We start from the raw sequence: 12585 nt of genomic DNA, 5'->3' as shown, positions 1-12585 counted from the left end.
GGCTGACTACAGTTATGTTTCAGCTGCTTTTATATTAAACCATTTACTACGTTTGAAATGCCATGGGAAAAAAATGATAGAAATTTTATGAAAGTTCTACAAAGGCAAGTCCTCCAAAGAGAAGTCTAAGAAGATATTGTGCCTATAAAATGCTGAAGCACACGCCTTGTTCTCTACAGGAACAGCTCAATAGAACTATCACTCTTTAATTTTTCCAAGATGCTGGTGATATTTTATTATTAACTTCAAGCCTTTTATTTCTCATAGCTTGATTCCCTCTAGGCAAATACATTTTCTCAGTAGATTCCCATTGTCCTCTCTTCAGTTCTAAAAAATTCCTACATTCCTAACTTTTTTTTTTTTTTTTTTTTTTTTGAGGCTTCTAATCAATAGGGAAAAATTTTGGCCACTTGAATGAAAATTTGGATTTAATAGGACAACTGGCCACAAACTCAAAGGAAGAGCTGAATAATTCAGCTTCAAGGAGACAGAAAAGCATGGACTTTCACTCTGAAGGCTGCTATTAAGGTAATTCTGTTCCAGTGATTTCTGGTCCTATATTGCAGTGTTCATCTCCAGTTCCCAGGAGGAAACAAAACAAAACTAACATGTCTGAGATATAGCAGGTGTTTCCATAGCACCATCATGACCCCTTGGCAGAACTAGGAGTGGGGTGGCCATCTCACTTTGTTTCTGTTTCATCTCCTCTATGTCCCATAATTTGCCTTAGTTATCTGACTATTTAGAAATTATGCAAGATATATTTTCTGAGGACTTACTTTTGGGACCAAATTTTAAAAAATTCGTATTTTCTTTCTGATTTGAAGGGAAATGCTGAATAGTTCTTGGTTAATGTAGAAGCTTTGTAGTCTGAACTTTCGAGAAGAGCGTGAAACTTGATTACTAATTATATGACCATAAGTGAGATCAATGAGATAAACGTATTGAGCGTCAATAAACTAATCTTCTGCAAAAGTCAATAAGTAAGCTATCAATTGACTTTCGTCTTTCTTCTTTCTCCTCTCTTACTTTTTGTGCTTTGGTTGTAATCAGTTTTAGAGTATCTCCCTTTACAGGCTTGGATAAAGGTGTTTAATTGCTATTAATCTTGAAAATAAATCAATTCTTAAAAAAATTAAATAATTCCTCTCAAATTTTAAACATGGAAATGTGGAGATTTGGTATATATTTATCATACATAATCATATATATAGATACACATCACATTATCATATCTATCTATCTACCTATCATCTAAAACATATGTTTCATAGTAAGCCTTTTAGATCATAATCCTTGAAGAAAATGTCCCGTAACTTGTAGCATCTATTTGGGTCAGTTTTTGATTTATAATTGCTAAGAATACTGCTTGAAAGGATACAATTTGTTCTCACAGAAAAGTCAGAGGGAAGAGCATTAAAGGTGCTAAGGTTTATAAAATAAAGTATAATAAAAGCTTTTATAGCCAAACTTATTTTAAACTTTTCCCCAAATTAAACTTTGAGTAATTTATATCAGATTTTTAGACTTTATCTGAATCATATCATTTGGGTGTTCAATCACTTTCAATATTTCATATATTCCTTTGTATTAGTAGTAGGGTAACTATGAATTCTTATTTAAATACACACAGTTGAATGAGCATCACTTCCACGGATTAGTTTCAATATGTTTTAAGTTTCTGATTACGTAGTCCCTCAGAGTTCATATGCTCTCTTCTTGTTCTATATGGGTCTGAAAACTGCTGGAGAAAATTGCCTGGTCGTGTCTTTTGATGTCATTACATGTCCTGATTTTCAACTCAAAAGGCCTGTCCAGAGCATGTGATGATTTCCTTACTTGCCTTTAGTCACACTTCTTTTCTTTTTTCTGCAAGCTCCTCCCAAACTTTTACACTGCCCTTCGTCCCTCTGCTCTGCCATCTTCTTCTACATCTGGTCCTTCCACTTCACAGAGAAAGGAAGTCAAGTATTTGATGGATTCAAGCATATATTTTTTATCTTAAGGATGTTAGATTTGTTTAGGTTGATTCTGTGAAAATGTGGAGCTGGACAAACTTTATTTCTGTTGAACCATCTCTTTTACAGGATATTCAAAGGCACATATTATATATATTATACCATAGTGTTGAATAGATGAGTTTACAGAGATATTTTTGTCTATATCCTTCATAATGGGGGAAGCCAGTAGCATTCCTAAACAGTCTTTTAGTAACAGAAATTTATTGTGTTGCATTTTTATCATTGTCTACCTGGGGCACCTCTTTTTTTTTTTTTTTTGTTATATTACCTTTCTTCCCTTTTTATGCTCTCTCCTTTTCCCCATTTGCTGTTCTTCTTCCTCCTCTTATTTTCCTTAATTCCTCAGTCCCTTCCTTCTTCTTCCTTTTTTTTAAAATAGCCACACTCACAGCATATGGAAGTTCCCAGGCTAGGACTTGAATCGGAGCTGCAGCTGCTGGCCTACCCCACAGCCAGAGCAACACGGGGTCCAAGCCACATCTTTGACCTACACCACAGCCTGTGGCAATGCCAGATCCTTAACCCACTGAGCAAGGCCAGGGATCTAACCCGCATCCTCATGGATACTAGTCAGGTTCTTAATCTGCTGAGACATTATGGGAACTCCCCTCAGGCCCTTCTTTATTGTGTTGACTTTTTTGTTGTTTTCCCGATCTCTCTCTATATATTTTCAAACTATTAATGGGAACATGTGGTGGCATAAATTTTTAATTAGCTTGAAAATAGCTTCAAAAATCCCAGAAAAGAATTATGGTTCCTGGCTGATTTTTAGCCCAGAAAGAGCCTGAGCAGAGAATTCAGCCACACTATGCTTAGCGCTTTGACTGTTGAAACTGTATGTTCATGAATGGCAGTTGTTTTAAAAGTCACTAAATTGGTGGTAATGTGCTATGTTGCCAAAAACAAACAAACAAACAAACAAAAAACCCCAAACATATAGTCCATCACCCTTGAATACTCTGGTTTGTTTTTCCTACAAATGAGGATTTGTTGATTTTCTCAACTGTGATTCTGTTTACTATTTCATTGGTTACAACTCATTTTTATTGTATCCTTCTATCTACTTAATTTGGGGTTGATTTACTTCTTCTAGCTTCTCAAGATGGAGGCTTGGATTAAGGCTTTTCCCTTCCATCTATTATCAAGAAATTTTTATTTGTTTTTTAGGTACTTGGAACTAAAGTCATCTTAAATGATAGATTCTAGTTATACAGCACACTGTTCTTGTTTTTTCTGAATATATTTTATTTTAAAAAATTTTTATTTGATTTGATTTACAATGTTCTGCAAATTTCTGCTGTACAGCAAAGTGACTCAGCTATATTTATACACACACACACTTTTTCTTACATTATCCTCCTTCCTGTTCCATCACAAGTGATTGGATATAGTTCCCTGTGCTATACAGTAAGATCCCATCGCCCATCCACTCCAAATGCAACACTCTGCACCTACTAAACCCAGACTCCCAATCCATTCCACTCCCTCTCCCTCCCCCCTGGCAACCACAAGTCTGTCCTCCACGTCCATGATCTGTTTCTGTTTTCTATATAGATCATTTGTGCCATATTTTAGACTCCACATATAAGTGATATCATATGGTGTCTGTCATCTTCTTTCTGACTTCACTCAGGGTGAGAGTCTCTAGGTCCATCCATGTTGTTGCAAATGGCATTATTTTGTCCTTTTTATGGCTGAGTAGTATTCCATTTTATATATATGTACCACATCTTATCCATTCATCTGTTGATGGGCATTGAGTTTGTTTCCATGTTTTGGCTATTATGGATAGTGCTGCCATGAACATACAGGTGCATGTATCTTTCTCAGAAAGTTTTGTCTGGATATATTCCCAGTAGTTGAATTGCTGGGTCATATGGTAGTTCTATATTTAATTTTCTAAGGTATTTCCATACTTTTGCCATAGTGATTCTACCGAATTGCCTTCTCACCAACAGTGAAGGAATTACATTCTCACCTTTCTTCATATCCTCTCCAGCATTTCTTGTTTGTTGACTTGTTAATGATGATCACTCTAACTGGTATGAGGTGGTACCACATTGTTGTTTTGATGTGTATTTCTCTAGCAATTAGTGATGCTGAAGATTTTTTCACGTATCTGCTGGCCATCTGTATGTGTTCTTTGGAGAAATGTCTATTTAGGTCTTCCACCCATTTTTCTATCAGTTGTTTGTTTTTTGGTTGTGTGTTGTATGAGGTGTTTGTATATTTTGGAGATTAAACCTTTGTTGGTTGAGTCATTTGCAAAAATTTTTTCTCACTCTTGGGTTGTCTTTTTGTTTTTTTAGTGGTTTCCTTTGTACAGTACACTTTCTAAATTTACAGTACATGTGTAATTCATGTGGGAGTCTTGCTAAAGATACTGACTCAGTAGATTTGATGTGGGGCCTGAGATTCTGCTTTTCTAACAAATTCTCAGGTATTTCTGGTGATGGTTATTTGAGGGCTACACAAGGGTCTCATAGGGGGAAAATCTACCAAAAGAAAAAGGCAGAACTGTTTGTATCAGAAGATAACTCACTGTATGTTCTATGGATTGTCTTTTTTTTTTTTTTTTTTTAATGGCTTCACCCTCAGCATATTGCAGTTTCTGGGCCAGGTATTGAATCATATCTGCAGCTTTGACCTATACAACAGCTGCAGCAATGCCCACTGCAACCCACTGTGCTGGGCCAGGGAACCCAGCCACTGAGTCAGATTCCCAACCGGCTGTGCCACAGTGGGAACTCCTGAATCATCTTTTGATTTGTATTGTTTATGATGTAATTATTTGCTAGATTCGAAAGCTATTTAGTTTTTTAAAAACTAGAATTTTAATGTATTATCTTAGCTCTGACCTTGGAAACATTTAAAAAATTTATTTGATCTGACTTCTGTACTTGTTTTCTGCTTGGCCAGGACCCGTGGAGCACAATTTCTTTCTCTTTTATCACGTTAAGTTCATAAGACAAAAAAGGAAACTCAGGGCCCATGTATGGTATCAACTACTAAGAATAAAAATTAATAGTAGCCATTAGTGGTAGCCATTTTGTGTAGGGTAGAAATTAATAGTAGCCATTTTGTTTGTTTGTTTTATCATTGTAAGAACATGTAACGTGATTTACCCGCCTAACAAATTTTTAAGTGTATAACACACTATTGTGAACTAGAGACACAATAGTGTAAGCTATTTTTAATTAATATCATAAATTATAATCCTTCTTTAGAGGCCAAAACATGGATAATAAGTGTTATTATTGCCTGGATAGGTGGAGAAGAAGAACCTCAGAGATATGTTCCTTAATCTTTTTAGTGGGCAGTTAAAAACATGAGAGCCAGTGTTTGTTGCAATGCTTTACCCATAAGGGAAAACTGAAATCGAAAGGAATTGAGCAAAGGAGATTGGCTTATATAAAGACTCCATGGATTCACTCTTTTTTTAAAAATTTTTTTTTCATCTGTACAGCATGGGGACCAAGTTATACATATATGTATACATACTTTTTCCTCCCATTGTTGTGTTGCAATGTAAGTATCTAGACATAGTTCTCGATGCTACACAGCAGGATCTCAATGCAAATCTATTCCAAGAGCAATAGTTTGCATCCGTTAACCCCAAGCTCCCGATTCCTCCCACTCCCCCGCCCCCCCACCAGGCAGCCACAAGTCTATTCTCCAAGTCTATGATTTTCTTTTCTGTGGAAATATTCATTTGTGCTGTATATTAGATCCCAGTTATAAGTGATATCATATGGTATTTATCTTTCTCTTTCTGACTTATTTCACTCATATGAGAATCTCTAGTTCCATCCATGTTGCTACAAATGGCATTATGTCGTTCTTTTTTATAGCTAAGTAGTATTCCATTGTGTATATATACCACTTCTTCCTAATCCGATTGTCTGTCGATGGACATTTGGGTTTTTTCAGCTCTTAGCTATTGTGAATAGTGCTGCAATGAATATCCGGGTGCATGTGTCTTTTTCAAGGAAAGTTTTGTCCGGATATATGCCCAAGAGTGGGATTGCTGGGTCATATGTTAGTTCCATGTATAGTTTTCTAAGGTACCTCCATACTGTTCTCCATAGTGGTTGTACCAGCTTACGTTCCCAGCAGCAGTGCAGGAGGGTCCCCTTTTCTCCACAACCCCTCCAGCACTTGTTATTTGTGGATTTATTAATGATGGCTGATCTGACTGTTGTGAGGTGGTACCTCATAGTAATTTTGATTTGCATTTCTCTAATAGTCAGGGATGTTGAGCATTGTTTCAAGTGTTTGTTGGCCATCTGTACATCTTCCTTGGAGAACTGTCTATTCAGGTCTTTTGCCCATTTTTCCATTGGGTCATTGGCTTTTTTGCTGTCGAGTTGTGTAAGTTGCTTATACATTAGAGATTAGGCCCTTGTCAGTTGCATTGTTTGAAACCATTTTCTCCCATTCTCTAAGTTGTCTTTTTGCTTTCTTTTGGGTTTCCTTTGCTGTGCAAAAGCTTGTCCATTTGATTAGGTCCCATTGGTTTATTTTTGCTTTTATTTCTGTTGCCTTGGGAGAATGACCTGAGAAAATATTCATGAGGTTGATGTCAGAGAATGTTTTGCTTATGTTCTCTTCCAGGAGCTTGATGGCGTATTGTCTTATATTTAAGTCTTTCAGCCATTTTGAGTTTATTTTGGTGCGTGGTGTGAGGGTGTGTTCTAGTTTCATTGATTTGCATGCAGCTGTCCAGGTTTCCCAGCAATTCTTGCTGAATAGGCTTTCTTTTTCCCATTTTATGCTCTTGCCTCCTTTGTCAAAGATTAATTGACCATGGGTTCTCTATTCTGTTCCATTGGTCTGTATATCTTTTTTGGTACCAGTACCACACTATCTTGATTACTGTGGCTTTGTAGTATTGCTTGAAGTCTGGAAGAGTTATGCCTCCTGCTTGGTTTTTGTTCCTCAGGTTTGCTTTGGCAATTCTGGGTCTTGTGTGGTTCCATATAAATTTTTGGATTGTTTGTTCTAGGTCTGTGAAAAAAATGTCATGGGTAATTTGATAGGGATTGTATTGAATCTATAGATTGCTTTGGGTAGTATGTCCATTTTTACAATATTAATTTTTCCAATGCATGAACATGAAATATCTTTCCATTTCTTTACATCTTCTTTAATTTCCTTGATTAATGTTTTGTAGTTCTCAGCATATAAGTCCTTTACCTCCTTCATCAGATGTATTCCCAGGTATTTGATTTTGGGGTGCAGTTTTAAAAGGTATCGTATTTTTGTATTCCTTTTCTAATGTTTCATTTTTAGTATACACAAATGCGACTGATGTCTTTTTTGTTTGTTTGTTTGTTTGTTTTTTTGCCTTTTCTAGGGCCGCTTCCCATGGCATATGGAGGTTCCTAGGCTAGGGGTCTAATTGGAGCTGTAGCCGCTGGCCTACACCACAGCAACGCAGGATCCAAGCCACGTCTGCAACCTACACCACAGCTCACGGCAACGCTGGATCCTTAACCCACTGAGCAAGGCCAGGGATCGAACCGCAACCTCATGGTTCCTAGTTGGATTTGTGAACCACTGCACCACGTTGGGAACTCCACGACTGATTTCTGAATGTTAATCTTATATCCTGCTACTTTGATGAATTTGCTAATCAGTTCAAGAAGTTTTTGGGTTGAGTCCTTAAGGTTTTCTATGTATAGTATCATGTTATCTGCATGCAATGACAGTTTTATCTCTTCTCTTTCTATTTGGATGCCTTTTATTTCTTTTGTTTGTCTAACTGCTGTGGCTAGGACTTCCAAAACTATGTTGAACAGCAGTGGTGAGAGTGGGCATCTCTATCTTGTTCCAGATTTGAGTGAGAAGGCTTTCAATTTTTCTCTATTGAGTATTATATTTCTGTGGGTTTGTCAAAAATGTCTTTGATTATGTTAAGGAATGTTCCCTCTATACCCACTTTGGCAAGAGTTTTTATCATGAATGGATGTTGGGCTTTGTCAAATGCTTTTTCTGCATCTATTGAGATGATCATATGGTTTTTGACTTTACTTTTGTAAATGTGGTGTATGATGTTGATTTATTTGCATATGTTGAACTGTCCTTGTGAACCTGGGATGAATCCCTCCTGGTTGTAGTGTATGATCTTTTTGATATGTTGTTGTATTTGGTTGGCTAAAACTTTGTTGAGATTTTTTGCGTCTATATTCAACAAAGATATTGGCTGATAGTTTTGTTTTTTGGTGATATCTTTGTCTGGTTTTGGAATTAGGGTGATGGTGGCATCATAGAATGTTTTTAGGAGTGTTCCTTCTTTCTCAACCTTTTGAAAAAGTTTGAGGATGGGCACCAGATCCTCCTTATATGTTTGGTAGAATTCACCTGTGAAGCCATCTGGTTCTGGGCTTTTATTTGTGGGGAATGTTTTTATGACATATTCAATTTCATTTCTAGTGATCAGTCTGTTCAGTTGGTTTATTTCTTCTTGATTCAGTTTTGGCAGGCTGTAAGATTCTAGCAAGTTGTCCATTTCTTCCAGATTGTGAAATTTGTTGGCATGTAATTGTTCATAGTATTCTCTTATGGTTTTTTGTATTTCTGCAGTATCCATTGTGATTTCTCCTTTTTCATTTCTAATTTTGTTTATTTGGGTTCTTTCTCTCCTCTTCTTAGTGAGTCTAGCCAGGGATTTGTCAATTTTGTTTACCTTTTCAGAGAATCAGCTCTTGGTTTTATTACTTTTCTCTGTTGTTTTCTGAATCTCTGTTTTATTGATTTCCTCTTTGATCTTTATAATTTCCTTCTTTCTGCTGTCTTTAGGTCTTTTTTGTTCTTTTCCTAATTCATTTAGGTGGTAGGTTAAGTTGTCAATTTGTTGAGATCTTTCTTCTTTTTTTGAGGAAGGCCTGTATTGCTATGAATTTCCCTCTGAGCATTGCTTTTGTGGCGTCCCATAGATTTTGAGTGGTTGTGCCTTCATTATCATTTGTCTTGAGGTATTTTTTAATTTCCTTCTTGATTTCCTCATTGACCCATTGGTTTTTTAGTATCATGTTGTTTAATCTCCATGTAGTCAGTTTTTTCTCATTCCTTTTCTTGTGGTTGATTTCTAGTTTCATACCATTGTGTCAGAGAAGATACTTAAAATAATTTCTATGCCCCTAAATTTGTTGAGGTTAGCTTTGTTCCCCAATATGTGTTCCATTCTTGAGAATGTTCCATGTGCACTTGAGAAGAATGCGTATTCTGATTTTTTTGGATGTAGTGTCCTGAAGATGTCAATTAACTCTTAACTTTTCTATGGTTTCCTTTAGGATCTCTGTTGCTTTATTGATTTTCTGTCTAGAGGATCTGTCCTTTGATGTCAGTGGGGTGTTAAAGTCTCCTACTATGATTGTATTCCCATCAATATCTCCCTTTATGTCTGTTAATATTTGTAGTAGGTATCTAGGTGTTCCTATATTTGGGGCATATATGTTGATGATAGTAATAGCCTCTTCTTGAATGGATCCTTTTTACATTAAATAGTGTACTTCTTTGCCTTTCTTTCTCTTTTGTTTTAAAGTCTATTTTGTCTGATATGAGCGTTGCGACTCCTGCTTTTCTGTCATGTCTATTGGCGTGAAATATTTTTCCCCACCCTTTCACTTTCAATCTATATGTATCCTTTGTCCTAAGGTGAGTTTCTTGTAGGCAGCATATTGAAGGTTTTTGCCTTTTTATCCACTCAGCCACTCTGTGTCTTTTGATTGGGGCATTCAGTCCATTGACATTTAAGGTGATAATTGATAGATGATTATTTATTGCCATTTTTAAACCTCATTTTCCAGTTGATTCTATGATTCTGCATTCTTCCTTTCTTTTTTTGGTTGGATGGTCTCCAGTTATTTTCTGCTTGAGGGTTTTCCTTTTCATTTTTTTGTGAATGTAATGTTTGGTTTTGATTTGTGCTTGCCCTGTTTTTTAAGTATGTTAACCCTTTCCTATAATTGTGTGTTTTAGCCTGATAGTCCTGTAGTTTCAAACACTTCATTACCATACTAAAATTAAAAAAAAAGAAAATTAAAAAAGAATCTATTTATTTCCTCACTTCCCTTGCCCACATTTTATGATTTTGATGTCTCTTTTTTTCATTTTCATTTTATTTTGTTTTAAACGTTCATGATTAGCTCTGTGTGCTGGCTTATTTGAGAAACTGCTCTCTGATTGTGGTTTCCTCAATCCTAGTTCTTCCTCTCTCTCTCTCTCTCTCTCTCTCTCTCTCGATTTAGAGAAGCCCTTTCAATATTTCTTTTAGAATGGGTTTTGTATTGCTGTATTCTTTTAGCTTTTGTTTGTTGGAAAAAATTTTTATTTCCCCTTCTATTTTAAATGATATTCTTGCTAGACAGAGTCTTCTAGGTTGCATATTTTTTCCTTTCAGTGCTTTAAATATCTCTTGCCTTTCCCTCCTGGCCTGTAGAGTTTCTGTAGAGAAATCAGCCGATAGCCTTATGGGGGTTCCCGTATAAGTGACACTTCGCTTTTATCTTGCTGCATGTAGGATCCTCTCTTTATCATTAACTTTTGCCATTTTTATTATAATGTGTCTTAGTGTGGGTCTGTTTGGGTTCAACTTGTTTGGGGCCCTCTGTGCTTCCTGTATCTTGAAATCAGTATCTTTTAGATTTTGGGAAGTTTCCAATGATAATTTCTTCAAATATATTTTCAATCCCTTTATCTTTTTTACTCCTTCTGGAATTCCTATTATGCGTAGATTGGCCTGCTTTATATTATCCCGTAGGTCTCTTATATTGCTTTCATGATTTTTTCATTTGGTTTTCTGTCTGCTGTCTTGATTGGATGATTTCCATTATTCTATCTTCCACATCACTGATTTGTTCTTCTGCATTATTCATTCTGGTTTTTACTGCCCTTAGCTCAGTTTTTATCTCTGCAAATGAATGTTCTAGTTTTTCTTGGCTCCTCCTTATATTTTCTAGTTCCTTTCTGAGGGAGTCTGCATTACTGTTCATATCTTCTCTTAATTCCTTCAGTATTTTCACTATCTCCTTTTTGAACTCCAAGTCTGTCAGACTGCAGAGATCTGTTTCATTGTTGACTGCTTTCGGTGAGTTATCCTGTTGGTTTAACTGGGAATGGTTTCTGAGCTTCTTCATCTTGCTTGTTATTTTCTTTTTCATGGTGAAGGTGTACTCCCCATGGCTGGGCGGGGTTTGCTTGGGCACTGCTGTGGAGTGTTTCCCGAGGGCTGGCAGTGTTGGCCAGTCTTCTTTGAGGCAGCAGGGCATTTCCGGAGGGTGGGCAGGGCTAGCAGGGTCACTCTGAAGCAAAGGAGGACTTCCCCAGGGCTGACGGGACTGGCAGGTCTGCACTGTGATGGAGGCAGACTTTCCATGGCTGGGCAGAGCTTGCTTTGGCGTTTCTGGGCCATGGAGCTTTTTCTGGGGGCTGGCAGTGCTGGGCAGCTGCTCCAGGGGAGTGCAGCACCTCCCAAGTGTGGGGTCCATTAGCCGGGCTGCTGGGAGACAAAGGAGTGCTTCCCTAGTGCAGCCAGAACTGGCAGGACTGTCCTGTAACGGAGGCAGACTTCCTGTGGCCAGGCAGGTCTTGCCCCAGTGCTGCTGGGCTGTAGAGTTCTTCCAGGGGGTGGGTAGTGCTGGGCAGCTGCTCCGCAGGAGTGCAGAGTCTCCCAAGGGTGGGAGTGGCTAGCCGGGCCACTGGGAGACAAGGGAGCACTTCCCCAGGGCAGCCGGAACTGGCAGGACCACCCTGCAATGGAGGCAGACTTCCCCGTGGCTGGGCAGAGCTTGCTCTAGTATTTCTAGGCTATGGAGCTCTTCCAGGGGGCGGGAAGTGCCGGGCAGCACCGGGAAGCTGCTCGGCAGGAATGCAGTGCCTCCCGAGGCCTGGAGCGGCTAGCCAGGCTGCTGGGAGACAAAGGAGTGCTTCTCCAGGGCAGCTGGAACTGGCAGTACTGCCCTGTGGTGGAGGTAGACTTCCTGTGGCCAGGCAGAGCTTGCTCTGGCATTTCTGGCTGCAGAGGTCTTCCAGGGGACAGGTGGTGCTGGGCCCTGCTCCCCAGGAGTGTAGCCCCTCCAGCGGGCAGGCAGGCCAGGGCAGGGAAAGCCCCTGGGGTGGTTGGCTTCCCAGGAGTGGTGAAGCCAGCCCTCCAGGATGGCAGGCGGCCTCAGGTCAGGCCTGCGCAGCATAGGGGAGGGGGGATGCACTGGGTAGCACTGCTCTCTGCTAGCTGGTGGCAAGTGCGCTAGCTGGGGTGCAAGGAGTATTCTAGGGCAGCCTGCCCCTCCTCCTCTCCCCTCCCCAACACTGGCACCTTGTCTCTCTTGTGGGTCCAGCTCTTTTCCCAGGTTCCCTCTGTTGTGGCTTTCCACTCCCCAGCCCTTAGCGTATTGCTCCCTCCACCCACAACGCACTGCTTCCTAATTCCTTAGGCTGTTTCCACACCACCAACCTGACCTCCGGCTTCCTAGTCCCCTAGGCTGTCTCCATACTGCCAACCCTAGCCCACTCCTGGGGACTAACATCTGGAGCCAAGGTCTCGGTGCCCAGCCCCCACCTG

At 39.1% G+C, this 12585-nt stretch overlaps 1 protein-coding gene across 2 annotated transcripts in view; it reads left to right on the top strand.

Annotated features, from left to right (window-relative positions):
- LOC110261667 (glutamate decarboxylase 1-like) overlaps positions 1-12585 on the top strand; it is a 229650-nt gene that overhangs the window by 59416 nt on the left and 157649 nt on the right. For both annotated transcript variants that reach the window (XM_021099842.1, XM_021099848.1), the window contains one exon: positions 379-528. The gene's annotated coding sequence lies outside the window, so the exon portion shown is untranslated. The remainder of the gene's footprint in view (positions 1-378; positions 529-12585) is intronic.

This window comes from Sus scrofa, chromosome 1 (assembly GCF_000003025.6).
Source record: "Sus scrofa isolate TJ Tabasco breed Duroc chromosome 1, Sscrofa11.1, whole genome shotgun sequence".
NCBI classification, from domain to species: Eukaryota; Metazoa; Chordata; class Mammalia; order Artiodactyla; family Suidae; genus Sus; species Sus scrofa.
The sequence above is the reverse complement of the archived record's forward strand: the minus strand, read 5'-3'. Positions and strand labels throughout refer to the sequence as shown.